Genomic DNA, 20,059 nt, shown 5'->3' with positions numbered 1-20,059 from the left:
TGAGCCAACTCATTAACCCTGCTGTCAGCGCGATAACCATGGAATACAATGTAAGTTCACTAATCCATCCAAACTCGCCACACCAAGCTATAAATCTTAAGCCCCCACCTTGTGCCCATTTGAACCACTAGCACATTAGTGGCCCATACGAGCCGCTAGTCTGCCACACCATAATGTTCATTTTAAGTCCACGAGAGTGGCTAGCGCAAGACGGAGACTAGAGTTATTTGTACACTCTTCTGCTAGGATGCTTTCCCAAGAATGACTTGTGTATCTTGTACATTAATTACATATCTTATACATCAATGTTCTGTTTAACCCTTATTCTTCTGCATTGAATGCATGCTTGAAAAATGTCTTAGATACCAATATATGCTTTTATTTTGGAAAAATTATGGCCCTTCTTAGATTTGCCACAGTTGAAGTCTCTTATACAGAGGGGACATTAGTTGGGGATACCATGATGTATTGGCAGGTTAGGAGTAAAGTTGCAGAGTAGTGAGTTGTGGTGAGTTTACAAGCGATTTACAAACTTTAGTCCGAAATGGTTGTAAAAAATTAGAGATTTATTTTTCTTTCAGCTGAACTATTATAGCCTACTAGTGTGAAGACTGTCATTGGTGATTCAATCGGAGGCCCACACTACAATCATTTGTTGGCCTCTAAAGAGTTAATATCTTGAGGGGTGGGGTAATTCATGTTTCTTCTATATATGTTGATAGCAAATTCAGATCTATAAAATAGTGCACACAATTATATGTACGTACCATTCAGAATTGTGGGTTTTTCAATAAAATTCCGAGTGCATTTTAAAAATGAATTAATTAAAGAAAAGTTAGTTAGAAACTTAGACAGGGCGCCAGATTATAGGTCATACATTCTACAGACTTGAGTTAAGGCAAAATAAATCCTTCCAATATCAAAAATATACCTAGCCATGTCGAATGAATGGCCCACATTAGCCTGATAGGTGTTATAACTGTAACTCCCCAAAATACAATATTGCCACAACGAGAATGGAAAAACTAGATCTTCACATCATAATCTGTTCACTCTACTTGTATGCGATGTTAATCTTGTTAATGTACACTGTATTTGTTATACCATATCATCCTATGTTTAATGAACGGCTGGCTGTAGCTATCGAGGCGCAGCTGGCCAGACTGTACTTTCATGCACAAACAAAAAGAAAGAATTAAAAAATATATATACATATATTTTTAAAATGTGAAATAAATAAATAAATAAATTCACTGCATCCGGTGATTAAAAACAATCAATGGGAGGGAGCAGGAATGAGTTCAATGGATCCAATGACTTGTTTCGGGTGTGCTGATATTTACTGCATCCTTCTGGGTACTTCTTAAGATTGCAGATGATCGATGCGTGCCTTCTGGATAGAGGTGGGAAAAACACTGTCTAGCAAGATGAGTTATAAAATAAGTAAAGCGGTTGCTTAGTAAAGGGCAGTTGTTTTATAATAACAAAGTAGGTAGAGGGAGAGAGAATCCATTATGGTGAAGTGACTTTTAAGGCAAAATAAAGCTAGACTATCATTTTGGATCAACCTCCAAAATAATAACTCTAGCACACACAAAGATACAAAACATAAAATTTGGGGGGTGGGGGGGCCGGGCCGGGCCGCCATGCTGACTGGTCGCATGCAAGAGAGGCTCCTGAGGGACTCAACCCTATAGGCCGAAATATGCGGCTCCTAAGCAAATCTAAGCCCAGAATGACGACAAAAACACTATATGGCTGTCGGTGCAGCAGCAGACCCCGAGATCGGGAGTTTTTAGATCCCGGGAGGGCGAAAAAATACTTTGGTGTCTGCGGCCTAGTCGAGGAAGGAGCTTTCTCACCTGGCTATCACACACCAGCTCTCTAATGTAATTCTGGTCGTGTTCCCCCCCCCGGACCGGTGGGGGTTATCCCGGTCCCCACTGGAGGACCCGTAACAACAAGGAGGGAAATGATTCAATTTACCCCACACCCGATCTCCCGCACTCTGAAACTAAAATGAACATCACCTAAGCCTCTACGAGAACGCCAGCGCTGAGCAGCCTGCAAGCGGAATCCCTAAGGAGGCTGTGGAATGATCTCTGCCTCCACTCACAGGCTTCACGGAAAAGAAAGTCCAACAGCTGACAAAAGACTTTCGGCAGCATCCACCCACATCCCAACTCACATGCGCCAGCAACTACTTACCTGAGCCAGGAGCCTTGAGGAGAAGAAACCTCACATCGTTGCCTGACACCTGGATGGACGCACCCGCGGACTCTGATGCCGACTCCAGATGACGCTAAACCGGAGGATGCGAGATATGAGCCTGTGCTGCGACCTGAGACAGGCAGAGCAGAAATAGCCGTGTTTACCGCTGGACTTGGATGCCATTCCTATCATGCTTAGCCAAGCCAGTAGAGTGAGGGGGCAGAGGAGTAATCCAGACCAGCTGATCTGTATAAGTGCCTTAGCATTAACCCTTGTCTCCCTGTATCCCATGACGAGTCCACAGTGGCATGCTTACTACTCTCTTACCTGACCTGTCTGCCACTCCTATACTACTCCTTTACTTAGAACAGGCTTAGGCTCCTACAAGTGTTTTTATTTTTATATGCTAGACTAAACCTGCAATGACATACAGACCTAGTATTACGTATGTAGCAAGCCTGCTATTCGACGTTAACGTGCAGTTTGAATTTCCTGTATATATTTTCAAACGTATAATGCTCCTGACATGTTATGATTATCCTCTGAAACACTGCTTGTGTAAACTCACTGACATGTTACTACTCAACTAACACTCTTCTTACCTTAAGCCAACCTGTTTCTGAATGTTGTTCAAAAAAATAAAATAAGGTGTGCTGTACTCTAAACTGCCATACTAATATGTTTATCTTTCTGTCATCGCTGGGCTTGCTAAAGCTGTTGTGGCAAGGCAAGTGTGTACTGTTAATCTGCATACAACAAAATAAAGAATTAAAAAAAAAAAAATATTAAATTTGCCTACTCTTTCCCCTCCTTACACAATCTGCGCTACACTGATTAATCTATTTCTGCTGTCTGTGTGTGCACCCCTTGCCACTCAAGACCTCTTGTGGTCAATTATGGAAAAAGGTTTTGGGGGAAAATGCAACTGGGATGCAAAGTGCACCAACGTGCTACTAACATTTATTGAAGGACATATAAAGTACAAACATTTTGACGCTTTCTGAATTCAGCATGCCCTACAAACGGAAAAAATGCACTCACCAGAATAAACACAGTTCCTCCCACCAAGAGAATGTCAACCACCCATCAAGTAAAGTCCAAAGAGGTTCCTACATCGTGATGGATGTCAGCACTAACAAGCTCTAGACCTCCCAGCATGAACTTGCGAAGGGAAAACACTGACAATCTAAAGAAAAAACTTACTGGTTTAACAGGTATTTACTAAATATAGTATTACAAATATTCCTTATCGCATGAAAATAAAAGAGAAAGCAAAGGGCATAGAGCTACACACAAATACTAAATTAATCCTGTGTTTACCAGACATGCTTTGAGACATAATTAAACCCTTGTATTGTTGGACAAAAACACATTAAAGGACCACTCTAGGCACCCAGACCACTTCAGCTTAATGAAGTGGTCTGGGTGCCAGGTCCAGCTAGGGTTAACCCATTTTTTTATAAACATAGCAGTTTCAGAGAAACTGCTATGTTTATTAATGGGTTAAGCCTTCCCCCTAATCCTCTAGTGGCTGTCTCACTGACAGCCGCTAGAGGCGCTTGCGTGATTCTCACTGTGAAAATCACAGTGAGCGCACGCAAGCGTCCATAGGAAAGCATTGTAAATGCTTTGCTATGCGACTGGCTGAATGCGCGCGCAGCTCTTGCCGCGCGTGCGCATTCAGCCGACGGGGCGGAACGGAGGCGGAGAGGAGGAGGAGAGCTCCCCGCCCAGCGCTGGAAAAAGGTAAGTTTTAACCCTTTTCCCCTTTCCAGAGCCGGGCGGGAGGGGGTCCCTGAGGGTGGGGGCACCCTCAGGGCACTCTAGAGCCAGGAAAACGAGTATGTTTTCCTGGCACTAGAGTGGTCCTTTAAATTCACATCAGGGTGTTCCAAAAGAATAGAGCTGTCCACAAGTTAGCAGTACAGGTACAAGCAGCAGACAGGAGAAGGTCACCAGCAAAGAAGTGGTTGAGAAGAGGCATACCTATGAAGTAATAAAGAAATGTTGGGGGAGCTAGAGTTGTTGAGAGCTTTGTAGGTAAGAGTTAATATTTTTAATTGAGTCCTACAGGGTGTTTCTAAAAAAAAAAACAGTAAGTAACCTTGCCTCGATAAAGTAATTTCTGTTTATTTAAATTTTACCAAATTAAACCAGGGCCGTCTTTAAAGGACCACTCTAGTGCCAGGAAAGCATACTCGTTTTCCTGGCACTAGAGTGCCCTGAGGGTGCCCCCACCCTCAGGGACCCCCTCCCGCCCGGCTCTGGAAAGGGGAAAGGGGTAAAAACTTACCTTTTTCCAGCGCTGGGCGGAGAGATCTCCTCCTGCTCTCCTCCTCCGATCCTCCTCTTCTCCTCCCCGTCGGCTGAATGCGCACGCGCGGCAAGAGCTGCGCGCGCATTCAGCCGGTCGCATAGGAAAGCATTCATAATGCTTTCCTATGGACGCTGGCGTGCTCTCACTGTGAAAATCACAGTGAGAAGCACGCAAGCGCCTCTAGTGGCTGTCAATGAGACAGCCACTAGAGGACATAGGGGGAAGGCTTAACCCATTCATAAACATAGCAGTTTCTCTGAAACTGCTATGTTTCTGAAAAAATGGGTTAACCCTAGAAGGACCTGGCACCCAGACCACCTCATTAAGCTGAAGTGGTCTGGGTGCCTAGAGTGGTCCTTTAATGCGGGGCAAACGGGGCTGCTGCGCCAGGCCCAGTTACTCCTGGGGGCCCGAGGCAGCTGCCCAGTGGACCCTGCTGCCCTCAACTACTTATTCCCCTCCCTGCACACTAAGGAGGCCCACCGGGTGGCCCATGCACTAAGGGCCACCTGGTTGGCATTTGTAAGCAGGGGCCCGGTCGCGCTCTGGTCCTTTAACAGCACGACTGGGCCCCCTTGCTTTTTGACAGCATAGGAGGAAGTGACTGCCGTGAGTCACTTCCTCTCAGAAAGAGCCACACGGGAGAGATGAGGGAGGCAGAGAGGAGGAGGGCTGGGCCGATAACAGCAACCCCCAACAGCCTCAGCCACTACTCTGGACACCAGGGAAGCCACCCTTTAAGGCAGGAAATGGGAGGTGGTCTTAAAATTGTGTGAATGTGTCAATGTGTTTGTCACTATGTCTGCCAGTATATGTGTGTGTCTGTCAGTATGTGTGTTTCAATATGTCTGTGTGTCAGTATGTCTGTCAGTGTGTGTCTGTTTGTCAGTGTGTCAGTGAATGTGTCTGTGTGTGTCAGTATGTCTGTCAATTTCTGTGTGTATGTCTATGTGTGTGTCAGTATGTCTGTCAGTGTTTGCGTCTGTGTGTGTCAGTATGCCTGTCAGTATATGTGCGTGTGTCAGTATGTCTGTCAATGTGTGTGTCAGCAGGGTCGTATTAGCCGCGAGGCAAACAAGCCATTTGCCTTGGGCGGCATTTTCCAGGGGGCGGCAAGGTAAAAATCCGTGCGGGCAGCGCTGGCGAGGGAGCACTTCCCCCTGAGCTCTCTGCTCTTCTCCCTCGCGCGCTGCCCGCAGAGTGATGCCGGGAGCCGGAATATGACGTCTTTTTCCGGCTCCCAGCCTCACTCTGTGGGCGGCGCGCGAGGGAGCTGAGCAGAGCGCTCAGGGGAAAGTGCTCCCTCGCTAGTGCCGTCCGCCCAGCAGCCAAGCAGCCACTGGACCCCCAGGGAAAGGGAGAACCCCCCCAGCCTCCTTACCTTTGGTAATGCTGGGCGGGGTTGAATTAAAAAAAAAAACGACAAGTGAGTGTGTTAGTGTGTGTGCGTGTGTGTGCCCGTTAGTGAGTGTGTGTGTGTGTTAGTGAGTGAGTGTGTGTTAGTGTGTGTGTGTTAGTGAGTGTCTGTTAGTGAGTGTGTGTGTGTGTGTGTTAGTGTGTGTGTTAGTGAGTGTGTGTGTGTTAGTGAGTGAGTGTGTGTTTGTGTATCTGTGTGTGTTAGTGAGTGTGTGTGTGTTAGTGAGTTTGTGTGTATGTGTGTGTCTGTTAGTGTGTGTGTGTTAGTGTGTTAGTGAGTGTGTGTGTTAGTGAGTGAGTGAAGGTGTGTGTCTGTTAGTGAATGTCTGTTAGTGAGTGTGTGTGTGTGTATGTTAGTGTGTGTGTGTCTGTTAGTGTGTGTGTGTCTGTTAGTGAGTGTGTGTATGTCAGGAAGTGTGTCTGTTAGGGAGTGTGTTACTATGTGTGTCTGTTAGTGAGAGTGTATGCGTGTCTGTTAGTGAATGTGTGTGTCTGCAAGTGACTGTATGTGTCTGTTAGTGAGTGTGTATGTCTGTTAGCTAGTGTATGCGTGTCTGTCAGTGAATATGTGTGTTTTTAGAAGTCGGGGCAGGGGGCAAGAGTGGGGTGGTGCAGAGGGGAGTGGGGGCGCAAGAGTTTTGTCCTGCCTAGGGCAGCACAAAACCAGGATACACCACTGTGTGTCAGTATGTATTTATGTATATGTGTCTGTGTGTCAGTATTCCTGTCAATATATGTATCTGTGTGTCAGTGTGTATGTGTATGTCAGTATGTCTGTCAGTGTGTGTGTGTGTGTGTGTGTATATGTGCCTGTCGGTATGTCCGTATGTGTGTCTGTCTGAATGTGTGTCAATATGTCTCAGTATATATGTGTGTGTATCAGTATGTCTGTCGGTGCGTGTGTCCGTATGTCTGTGTGTGTCTGTGAATATGTCAGTATGTCTGTCAGTGAATATATGTGTGTCCGTATGTCTGTGTCAGTATCTGTCAGTATGTCTATCAGTGTACAGGGAGTGCAGAATTATTAGGCAAATTAGTATTTTGACCACATCATCCTCTTTATGCATGTTGTCTTACTCCAAGCTGTATAGGCTCGAAAGCCTACTACCAATTAAGCATATTAAGTGATGTGCATCTCTGTAATGAGAAGGGGTGTGGTCTAATGACATCAACACCCTATATCAGGTGTGCATAATTATTAGGCAACTTCCTTTCCTTTGGCAAAATGGGTTAAAAGAAGGACTTGACAGGCTCAGAAAAGTAAAAAATAGTGAGATATCTTGCAGAGGGATGCAGCACTCTTAAAATTGCAAAGCTTCTGAAGCGTGATCATCGAACAATCAAGCGTTTCATTCAAAATAGTCAACGGGGTCGCAAGAAGCGTGTGGAAAAACCAAGGCGCAAAATAACTGCCCATGAACTGAGAAAAGTCAAGCGTGCAGCTGCCAAGATGCCACTTGCCACCAGTTTGGCCATATTTCAGAGCTGCAACATCACTGGAGTGCCCAAAAGCACAAGGTGTGCAATACTCAGAGACATGGCCAAGGTAAGAAAGGCTGAAAGACGACCACCACTGAACAAGACACACAAGCTGAAACGTCAAGACTGGGCCAAGAAATATCTCAAGACTGATTTTTCTAAGGTTTTATGGACTGATGAAATGAGAGTGAGTCTTGATGGGCCAGATGGATGGGCCCGTGGCTGGATTGGTAAAGGGCAGAGAGCTCCAGTCCGACTCAGACGCCAGCAAGGTGGAGGTGGAGTACTGGTTTGGGCTGGTATCATCAAAGATGAGCTTGTGGGGCCTTTTCGGGTTGAGGATGGAGTCAAGCTCAACTCCCAGTCCTACTGCCAGTTTCTGGAAGACACCTTCTTCAAGCAGTGTTACAGGAAGAAGTCTGCATCCTTCAAGAAAAACATGATTTTCATGCAGGACAATGCTCCATCACACGCGTCCAAGTACTCCACAGCGTGGCTGGCAAGAAAGGGTATAAAAGAAGAAAATCTAATGACATGGCCTCCTTGTTCACCTGATCTGAACCCCATTGAGAACCTGTGGTCCATCATCAAATGTGAGATTTACAAGGAGGGAAAACAGTACACCTCTCTGAACAGTGTCTGGGAGGCTGTGGTTGCTGCTGCACGCAATGTTGATGGTGAACAGATCAAAACACTGACAGAATCCATGGATGACAGGCTTTTGAGTGTCCTTGCAAAGAAAGGTGGCTATATTGGTCACTGATTTGTTTTTGTTTTGTTTTTGAATGTCAGAAATGTATATTTGTGAATGTTGAGATGTTATATTGGTTTCACTGTTAAAAATAAATAATTGAAATGGGTATATATTTGTTTTTTGTTAAGTTGCCTAATAATTATGCACAGTAATAGTCACCTGCACACACAGATATCCCCCTAAAATAGCTATAACTAAAAACAAACTAAAAACTACTTCCAAAAATATTCAGCTTTGATATTAATGAGTTTTTTGGGTTCATTGAGAACATGGTTGTTGTTCAATAATAAAATTAATCCTCAAAAATACAACTTGCCTAATAATTCTGCACTCCCTGTATATGTTTATGTAAGTAAGTATGTAATGCTCTTACAACACTGTTCCCTCGTTCACTGTGTGTGATGATGGTGCCGGAGTGATGTCATGACCTGACTCCTGGCATCACAACAGGGCTCTCGAGGGAGCAATGTTGGAGGATAATGAAGATTACAGCTGCCTCGCCACCTCCGCCTCCATTCTCCTCCCCGGATAATGTATTTGGGCAAAGAAGGCATCTGCCGTCCAGGTAAGCAGATGCCCAATCTGCCTTAGTGCACAGCCTGCTGCCTCCTGGATGGCAGTAAGGTCGGCAACCGGCCAGCTCTTGGTGTACCTTCTGCCTTTGGTGCACATACCCTTTGGGATACACGTACCAATGGTTGAGAAACAAGGCTATAGGATACAGGAAACCAATGCGATGATTGACACAGGGGTGACGTATGAGACGGGAGAGAATGATCAGCCTAGCAGCAGCATTCATTATGGACTGTAGAGAAGAAATATTGTTTCTGGAGAGACCAATTAGGAGAGAAATACAGTAATCAATGCAAGAAGTTACAAGTACATGCTCCTTAGTAGCATCTTGCTTAAAAAAAGATAAATAATGGACCTTGTCTGACAGTCAGAAGACTGACACACCATGCAGCAAATGAATCCAGAGAGGACAAATCATGAAAATGAATGATTTCCATAACATGAAATAAATAAATATCATATGGAAAGGCGAAACTTCTTCTTTGATCATAGGAGAGCATCGAAGCAGCCGAGCTTGTAAAGATCTGCATGGATGCACAGCCTAAGATATTCTCCCAGCTGCGAGGACAGGTGTTCTAAGCTCTGAGATATAGGCCAGTGATGACTCCAATAAACATCACTCTGACTTGTATAATTTGGTTTATTGCCGTGATACATATATCACAGATGCTATTTAGTCTAGCGATTTACAATATAGTCACACTATGAATTATTGTTTTTCCATATTGCATAGTGTGACTTTGAAACCATTATCTAGCCAGTTAAAACAGGCAGATTGTGTAAAATAAATATGTATATAGAGAATACACATATATATGTACATTAAACCCTTTATTATGGGAAAATGATGGCATTGAGAGATCCTTGACCTCTGGTCTTGTGGTTTATTATGATGTCTCCCGAACAACAATATTGCATTATGTTACCCTAGTATGTGATTTGCCATTATATATTTTTTATGTTACATGGTTTTGTATAGACTAGAACTGGTGTGTTAGGGCTGGCATTAGGGTTAGGATACAAACCTGTGTTCCTCATGCTAAAATGCCATAGTGCCCCAGTCCACAATTAGATTTAGCCCCCATGCACAATAAAATGTAGTTTAAAAAAGTTTTACGTACCTTTTTTCCTGCGACGAACATCCCTGAATGAATGACAAGATTCTTATACTGCTTCTCATAGGAAATTCAATGTTTTGCTATAAAGCTGCATTTGGTCAAATGACTGAGTTTAACAAGTTGTTGCTCAGGAAGCACCTCCAGTGGCTGTCTGGAAGACAAATCCTGACTTCAGTCCCCCCCAAACCCTCTTCATTCCAGCAACGCCTATGCTTCCACTTATCACTTGGGATGAGTGGAACTGCTCTGTAAATTGACAACAGCCACAATGCAGCTGCTATCAATGTACACATAGGTTGACTGATTTATTGCTGACTCCACATACAAAATGTGGATAAAATTTATATAGCAAGCTCTTGTTCCAGGCTGGATGATGGAACAAGAGACTGCAGTGGAGATACCCCCTGGGAAAAAAAGCTAAATATGTAGGATCTGGCAAACTAGAGTGTTAGAGCAGGCATAGGCAACTTTCGGCACTCCAGATGTTTTGGACTAGACCTCCCATGATGCTTTGCCAGCATTATGGGGGTAAGAGCATTATGGGGGATGTAGTCCACAACATCTGGCGTGCCGAAGGTTGCCTACCCCTGTGTTAAAGTGCTTAAAGTATCTCTTTAAGGTTTAGGAGTACGTATTAAGGAAGTGTAGGGATACACCGGAGGTGTTTCCTTTTGCTGCCCAAAGTTAGTTGGAATTCTGGGAGGCTCCAACTTCAGCTGCCGCCATTAATTCCGCTCGGGAATGAGCTGAGTTAAAATGGTGGCAGCAGGGCCGCCACCAGAAATTTTGGGGCCCCTAACTCAGCTCAGGGTCTGGGCCCCCTGGGGCCCGCCTTCAATCCCGCCCACAGGGTCCACCTCCAAATCCCACCCACAGGAATACACACACAGACACAAAAACACACACTGATACAAAAGGACACAGACACACACACACAAATATACATACTAACAGACACACATACTGAAACAGAAATACACGCATATAGGCATACGTACTGACACACACATACTGAGACATACACACATATACAGACACACAGGCATACATAGTGACAGACACATACTAACATACACACATGCATGAGGACTTACACATACATACACCGACATTACATACATACACACAGACATACATTCATTCATACTGGCATACATACATATATACATACACACATACAGACATACACACAGACATACACACATTCTGACATACACACAGACATTCTGACATACACACAGACATTCACACAGACATTCTGACATACACACAGACATTCACACAGACATTCTGACATACACACAGACATTCACACAGACATTCTGACATTCACACAGACATTCTGACATACACACAGACATTCTGACATACACACATACATTCACACAGACATTCTGACATACACACAGACATTCTGACATACACACAGACATTCACACAGACATTCTGACATACACACAGACATTCACACAGACATTCTGACATACACACAGACATTCACACAGACATTCTGACATACACACAGACATTCACACAGACATTCTGACATTCACACAGACATTCTGACATACACACAGACATTCTGACATACACACAGACATTCTGACATACACACATACATTCACACAGACATTCTGACATACACACAGACATTCTGACATACACACATACATTCACACAGACATTCTGACATACACACAGACATTCTGACATACACACAGACATTCTGACATACCCACAGACATACTGACATAGATACATACACAAATACAGCTAATTTTTCTTACCTCTTTTTGCAGGTGGAAGGCTGTTGCTGATGGGAGTCGGTGTGGCTCCAGCGGCGGTTGTCTTTCTTCCCTTCCGCGCGGCGCTGAGGGGAGGGAGCTGGGAGGAAGTGACAGCCACTTCCTACCAGTAGTACTTTGCGGCTGAGATTTTTTTAAAGGGGCCTGGTCGCGCTATTGCACGGCCGCAGCGCTGACTGGGCCCCTGAAGATACAGGGCCCATTGGGTGGCCCTAAGTGAGTGGGCCACCCGATGGGCCCCATTAGCGTGCGCTACAGACACTTACTATCAGTCTCAGCCATCCCTCCCTCTCAGAAACTTACTATCAGTCTCAGCCACCCCTCCCTCTCAGACACTATCAGTCTCAGCCATCCCTCCCTCCCAGACACTATCAGTCTCAGCCATCCCTCCCTCCCAGACACTATCAGTCTCAGCCATCCCTCCCTCCCAGTCTGCCATGGCAACCGGGTCTCGCGAGAGTTATTAGCAGAGAGGAGAAGAGGAGAAGCAGTGTGCTGCCTGGGCCCCCTCTGCGGTAACAGGGAGCCGGGGGCCCGCGGCTGCACACATAGATAGCGATATTCGCTATCTATGTGTGCAGAGAGGGAAAGTGGGGCCCAGGACTGCCAGAGCAGTCCAGGGCCGCCGGGCCCGTGACAACCGTCATGGTTGGCGGCCCTGGGTGGCAGCTATCAGTCGGAGTGTAACTCCCACTCATCTCAAACTGGGTCATTAAAACCGGGACAAACCCATTAAACCCTTAACTCTCCTGTTTATTAAATTTTCGATTATCTCTGGTTCTTAAGAATCTTTCCCTCTGAACATGTGAATAGTCTTGTGTTTTGCAGGAATAAATCTGCATTCACAGAAATACCATCAGGTTCCTGGTAAATACACATAAGCAGGGTATTTGTCAATTTTATTTCCATATTTCGTCATACGTACTAAATGAGGCAAAACAGGTATTTCTGCTTCTATGTAAATATTTTAGCGTCTGTTTGAAAGATTTAGAGATTACATCGATCCCTTATCTTTCAATCTTTTTATTCCCCGCAGTATTTCAAAGGATGACGTATAGAGTCAAATATTTGACAAATTTAAATTGCTGTCACATTGTTCATGTGCTTACTGTGCATCCCATTTTGAAATAAATGGTTTGATTAGGTTTGTTTTTGTTTGTTTAAACAAGGTGCTGGACACCTCTGGAATCTTAAAATGGCAGATGCCCTCCATTTGGACTCACATACTGCGAGTTCCATCCAGAGGGATTCTCGCGACTTTGTCGCTGAAGCCCTGACACAGCTTGATCAGATCTTTCAACACTTTTGGCTCAAACTCCATCGACGCATTGTGGCTGAGTCCAGGAAGAGAGTAAGGAGAGGCGGGCAACCTACTCAGAGCACATTGACAGTGAAGCAACATGTGCACCCATATGTATGCCCACGCAGGCCGAAAGCCACATGGGGCTTGCAAGCCTTGTTTCGCCCACAAAGATGGAAGATCAACTGGGCACAGCGGCGAACAACACCTACATCCTCCGATCACTCTAAGAAAGGGACAGGCTCGGACTCTAGAAGCACCCGAGTCGGTGGTACACAGATGCTGGCTCTCACCCGGACCTGGGGCTGGAGGGGCACCCTGATGTAGATTAATTTAGAAATAAACAAATATGTTTAAATGTCTATCTGTTCCTGTCCAAATCTGAGATGATTAAATTGCGTATACGCAGAAGTAAGCTCACACTGACACATGGAGTTCAGGTTAAAAGCACTTCAGAAAATTTAATACAATCTGGTTGGAAAACAGTTGTGCAGATCTTTTTAAAAGCAAAATGACATCATCATTGAATATCAGATAATAACAAATAAACATCATTGATTGGATTAAACATTATGTGACTAACTTCGTGTCCACCCACCAATATTATTAATTGGCTCAGGGGTTTGAGTGACCAGCTAGGTGTCCTCCCACCGGGAGGTGGTATTGTTCTGGGCAAGGGTGTGGACAGAAGGCTCAGGCGCCATCTTTCCCAGCATGAGGTTTACTCGGTGGAAAGGGGGGCTTGAGCGTCATTTTACACAGTCAGTGATATCAGGCCTCATGTCCAGGTGCAAGGTCTCTTATGAATAGAACATTTCATTACTACTGTGTTCTCGTGGCCTTCAAACTATACTATATTACAAGTCCTAAGGAGTAGCCGGCAAGTCTTAAGGAGTAGCCAGCACCTCCTGGTACTTGTCCTTGTAGGAAACACGGTCTTTGTCTACTGTATTAATTGGGTTGGGAAATTCAGTCACGTAAGGTAGTTTTAAAATGAACAAGTTAAGTCATGAGGACAAAATGGAGGATTTGAAGAAGTCAGGTTAGGAGGACAAAATGGAGGATTGTCACAATATAAGGTTAAAATGGAGTTAGTACAATAATTCAATACAAGTACAATAATAATTTTTAATAATTCCACATCAGTCCCCCCTATGAAATGTTAGATTCTAAGAGATAAAACTTTATTATGTTAGTATCAGAAGACGTGTTAACCCAAAGGCACAAAAATGACTGGAGTAACGGTTCTCAAAGTCTTCTTAGTTCTTCAGAGGGACATCATAAATAGACAAGCTTACATTACCATATGGACTTGTGTTATCTGGAATATAGGCATAAGTAGTCATGGTGACAGGTAAACGTTGTTGGTTGCAATAGGTATAATAAATGCAAATCAAAATATTATTATTATTATTAGCAGTGACGGTTGGGAAAATGGACTCAAACTTTCCTTTTACTGCAAAATCATCTGGTACCCCCCTTGGCACACCTATGGCATCAATATATATATATCAATCAAACTTTCCCTTTAGAGGGGTGCTCCTCTTTATGTTCTGAAGCATGAATGTGGTGTGTCAAGAGTACCTTGTCATGTATTATGTGTATGGACATAATAACCTTGGCTAGGGCGCATTTGCTTATGCATTGTAGTATTAAACCTGTCCCACGCTACATCAGCGTAGGTGGACTCGGATCATTTAGTCAATGTTAATATCACCACAAACTCAGGATGGGCAAATAATCCTGAGGGAGCTTGGCGTTTGGATCTCTTTAACTTCACGAGGTCTCCTTTTGGGGTCCTCGGCTTTCCATCGATGGCAGGTGGTCAGGCATTATTATGGCCATCAAACACCTACTTGCTGGTATCTTTTTATTTAACAAGTCATTTTTTCTTTAGAGTCAAAAGTGTGTCAAAATCAACAAATGTCACTTCTCATGTTGCAGAGAGAGTCTTGAATCTGGAACAATGAATCCACTGAGTGATCTCTGCAACTTTCACAATGCACTACTGGGTATATGGTCTTGGATGTCACATTGATGACCGGCTAGACTTCTGGCCATCCTGACAAAATGTCTATGATAACTAGTGCATATTTGACCCAGTAGCTCTTTGTCATCTGGATTCTTGAAAGGGATATTGAGAGTTAGCTAGGTGCTTAGGGGTATTTTAGAGATCAAAGAGTTCATGAGGGTCTTGGATAGGTATAAAGTTCCATGGGCTCACTGCCCAGTACATGTTTTTGGGTAAACAGAGCTTAAGAGCGTTGGAGTACAGCCCGTCTTCAAGGGTTGCCCCTTTCTGTTTTTCCAGCTTTGTATTTCTTCAGGGTCAGCAGCTGCTTGTCATTCTTTCAGAAGCTTGAAATCTGTGGGTAGGATCTACATGGTGAGTATAGAAGTTTCTTTAGCGGACACCCTTCCGTCCACTTCCCTTGGTGCACTTGTGGCTTGGTTGGCAGCTTTTAGTCAGCTGAGTGGTGCTTCTTATCTTCCAGATTGATCCAAAATAATGTGCTGCACCCAGGGCATGTCTTGAGTCAGTGTAGATATTGGCATGTCTTCCTTCAGGCATTTTGTATGCCACTGAGAAGGCTGTCAATTCAGCGTCTTGAGCAGATGTGAGTGAGGAAAGTGAAGGTGCTTGACGTACCTGATCTTCTGTAGCAACAGCAAATCCAGTATGGTACCTTTCCTCTTTATCCGCAAACAGAGTGGAGTCAGGATCTGGTAAAGCTACTGCATGCTCTGTTGAAAGGTGTCTTGTTTCTTCTTTCATCTGTTCAAAGCAACCATGAGGAGCAGTAGAAGAGGTTTCCTCACCTATTTCTGTGTGAGATTGGGGGGTATTTGTCTTTCTATTCACAGTTCTCTTGCTGACCCCCCTCTGTAGAGATCTGTAAATTGAATGTTCATGTTTTGTTCTAATGAGTCAGGTTCCTTTCATGAGATTTCTGGGGACTTAGTGTAGAAAAAACATGAGGGACAGCCACCTCCCTTACAGGTGTCTTACTTCCATGGGAATCTGGGTCAGGACCGCACTATTTCTTTGAGAGTGCCCAAAACAGTTCTTTCATGTCTGAATAATTTAAATTTTTCGTTAGTGTGGTATTCCCCCCTGGGAAGTGGCGGAAGAGTGGCCAGAGCAACTTTTCTTCAAAATATAATGTTGTCAGGTAGAGGCAGAGTCGTCTATGAGTGGAGGAAATTGGTAAGGAATAAGAAGGGAGGAAGCATATAAAGGATACAGATATGGTGGTGGGGAGATGGAAGAATGAGTAGCGGATAGAGTGAGAGGGAAGAAGGTGGAGTAGGAGGAGGAGAAGGAGGAGTAGAGGAGAAGTAGGAGGAGAGAGGAGAAGGTGGAGTGGAAGGAGAAAGTGGAGTAGAGGGAGGAGTAGGAGGAGGAGTAGAGGGGAAGTAGGAGGAGAGAGGAGAAGGTGGAGTAGAGGGAGGAGTAGGAGGAGAAAGTGGAGTAGAGGGAGGAGTAGGAAGAAGAAGGAGGAGTAGAGGGGAAGTAGGAGGAGAGAGGAGAAGGTGGAGTAGAGGGAGGAGTAGGAGGAGGAGAAGAGGAGAAGTAGGAGGAGAGAGGAGAAGGTGGAGTAGAGGAAGGGGTAGGAGGAGAAAGTGGAGTAGAGGGAGGAGTAGGAAGAGGGGGAGGAGTAAGAGCAGGAAGGAGGAGTAGGAGGAGGAGAAGGTGGAGTAGAGGGAGGAGTAGGAGGAGGAGTAGAGGGGAAGTAGGAGGAGAGAGGAGAAGGTGGAGTAGAGGGAGGAGTAGGAGGAGAAAGTGGAGTAGAGGGAGGAGTAGGAAGAAGAAGGAGGAGTAGAGGGGAAGGAGGAGGAGAGAGGAGAAGGTGGAGTAGAGGGAGGAGTAGGAGGAGGAGAAGAGGAGAAGTAGGAGGAGAGAGGAGAAGGTGGAGTAGAGGAAGGGGTAGGAGGAGAAAGTGGAGTAGAGGGAGGAGTAGGAAGAGGGGGAGGAGTAAGAGCAGGAAGGAGGAGTAGGAGGAGGAGAAGGTGGAGTAGAGGGAGGGGCAGTAGGGGAAAGTGGGGGACTGCAGATGAAGGGGAGGGATCGGTGGGAGGAATAAGCGGGGGTGGGCAGGTAAGGGAGCAGACAGGTGATGTAGCAATGGAGGAGACATCAGAAATCAAGACTAGGTAGAAATGCAATGGAGGCTGCAAATAGCCCATGTTCAACAACTATTAACTGGCCCTATGCTTTCCCTAGAGAAAAATAATAAAAGGCTAACATGCTCATCTTGTCTCCACAAGCCTCGAACGTTTCACTCCCATGGGTGGCCCATGATGGCTTGCCCACCACTTCTCCACACGGGGCCTTGTACCCGCGGAGACAGACGCTATCCCTGACTCTAGTTCTTAATTTAATAATTTATATCTAACATCTCAAAATGTAATTCCTACTTATATCACAAATATACATTATCACAATTTTATGTCTCGTAAATGGGATAAAATTTATTCTACTCATCACTGATAATGTATTTTTAAAACATACAAAATAGACAAATAACATTGCCTTCTGCAAAATAAATGGAAAAGATAATGGAGGTTTTGTTAAGCTTATAAATGGCTATACATTAATTCACATTTCTTGTTCTCCAGTTTCTGGCTGTTGATGACAATGTACAATGTAATAGAGCAGCGGAAAATGCTAGCAGAATGCTTGGTTGCATAGGGAGAGGTATTAGCAGTAGGAAGAGGGAAATGCTCATGCCATTGTACAGAACACTGGTGGGACCTCACTTAGAGTACTGGATACAGTACTGGAGACCATATCTTCAGAAGGATATGGATACCTTAGAGAGAGTTCAAAGAAGGGCTACTAAACTGGTTCATGGATTGCAGGGTAAAATTCACCAGGAAAGGTTAAAGGATCTTGACAGGTATAGCTTGGTGAAAAGACGAGACAGGGGAAATATGATAAAAGCATTTTTAAATACATAAAGGGAAACAGCACAGTAAAAGTGGAGACTATATTTAAAAGAAGGAAAACTACCATAACAAGAGGACATAGTCTCAAAAATAGAGGGACCAAGGTTTAAAAATAATATCAGGAAGTATTACATTACTGAGAGGGTAGTGGATGCATGGAATAGCCTTCCAACTGGAGTGGTAGAGGTTAACTCAGTAGAAGTGTTTTAAGCATGCGTGGGATAGGCACTTGCTGCTAGTAACAGATCTAGAATTAATATACTATAATGCCCAAAGTCTCAATTCCTATGCATATGCAATAATAAAATATCTGGGCTTACAACAAAAATTATGTTAGTCAGTCTTTAAACTTGGCTTATTCATTTGTTCAAGAAATCTTGGTTTATTAGAACTTTCTTTTAGTAAATGTTCTTTAAGATAACCCTTCTTTCAGCATGTTATCAATCTTTGTACACAAAGCTAAAACACACTTGTTACTTATACGTGAAACGATAGACATATATATTCTATCTACATATTAACCAATACTTGTCACAGACACCTTCCTGACACAGGGAAACTAATAGCAGGATAATCCTAGTAACCGTAACCTTTTTGTTCATAATATATGGGAATTAAGGAAGACAGCATGTCTTTAAGATAGGATGAGCATGACACAATACACGGGCGGATAAAAAAATAAATAAATAAATAAAATAAATAAATAAACTCACGGAATGCAAACAATATACCTACAGCCATTAATCACTTTTCCTCTTCACAATCTAGCTTAACAACTTTGCATATTCCCTCTATCCACATCGCATAGTAATGCAACAAATCACACTTGCCTTTACATTTTTAACTCGTCCAAATAATTCTCTATTCCTGCATCAGATTCACTTTCCTAACCTTCGTAATAAACACTGAGCTACATCCCTGACTCCTTATCTTATACAACAGTCTTGGAGAAAATACTTTGTTCCATTGCTAAATCTTATCATTAGTTTCTGAATAATTTTACTGAACGCAGAACTGAAAAACCAGGAATGTCACCCCTCCCTCTCCCCCCTCGCGTCTCACAGAAGGCAAGGAGAGAGCCTGCATGAAGTTTTTTTAACCATGTCAGCGCTGGAAAGACAGTTACGTTACAATTATTGCAAAAGCAAAGAGACACAAAAACACAACATTTAATAATACTCTTCAGTGAAACTCAATACAAAACCCCCACCCTCTACCAGGGTAATGGCTAACACAAAATACAAAAACAATTATTATAATATACATACATTCTTAACCCTTTGTGATCTAGTTCTTCCTCAACCCTACCTTCCTGCTGAATAGCATTGCTACTCTGTACCAGTAAGCTTGCTTTCTTCTCTGTCAGTAATCTACCACATGAAGGCACAGCAATTTTACACACTTTAGCAATCTCTATCTTCAACTAGATCACACGCGCTAGCCAGCCTTTATTGGGCTTTTCTAACCCTGTTCCATTCCCCTCCTATACAGGCGTCCCAGATATAGGGGGAAAAGGTTTTAAACAGTGTCTACAATGGTGGACTGACACTCGAGAGGGGTGGGTCCCCCCCCAGTGCGTCTTCCCAAAACGTAGACTAGTCACTAATTGGAGGTGAGAAGTGTGTGACCAATCACTTCTCTCACAATAGAAATAGGAGAGGATAGAATAATAATATAGGAAGTATAGAAAAGGGAAAAGGCAAGGAAAAATCCTTAGAGACAGACACAGGAGTTCATGAGACTCCTAATTAAACAGACAAGACAACAATACAATTGAAATACAGTGCATGCATTACAGTTCAAATGAAATCAACAATAATCCCTTTCCTTCTACATGTGCTTACTCCAAAGTCACCTTTCTCAACCTCGTAGTGTCCCCGCTCGGAGAACGACTTTCATAAGTCTCACTACCAGCGGCCACGGAAAACAACTGACACCGGTCCGAGTTCCGTCAGCCTCCCTCTACTCTGCAGTCCACAAGAATGTGGCCACGTCTATCCTCACTCCCGTAGTGCCCCTATAAAACCCACTTTATAGGTCACACTACCACGTGATGCGAAAAACAAGCAATGCCTGCCTGAATTCCCCCAGGAAACAAAGTCCCCTGCCACAAGGCTAAGTCTCCTACCACAATTA

This window comes from Pelobates fuscus, chromosome 6, assembly GCF_036172605.1.
Source record: "Pelobates fuscus isolate aPelFus1 chromosome 6, aPelFus1.pri, whole genome shotgun sequence".
NCBI classification, from domain to species: Eukaryota; Metazoa; Chordata; class Amphibia; order Anura; family Pelobatidae; genus Pelobates; species Pelobates fuscus.
Note: the sequence above shows the minus strand (reverse complement) of the source record.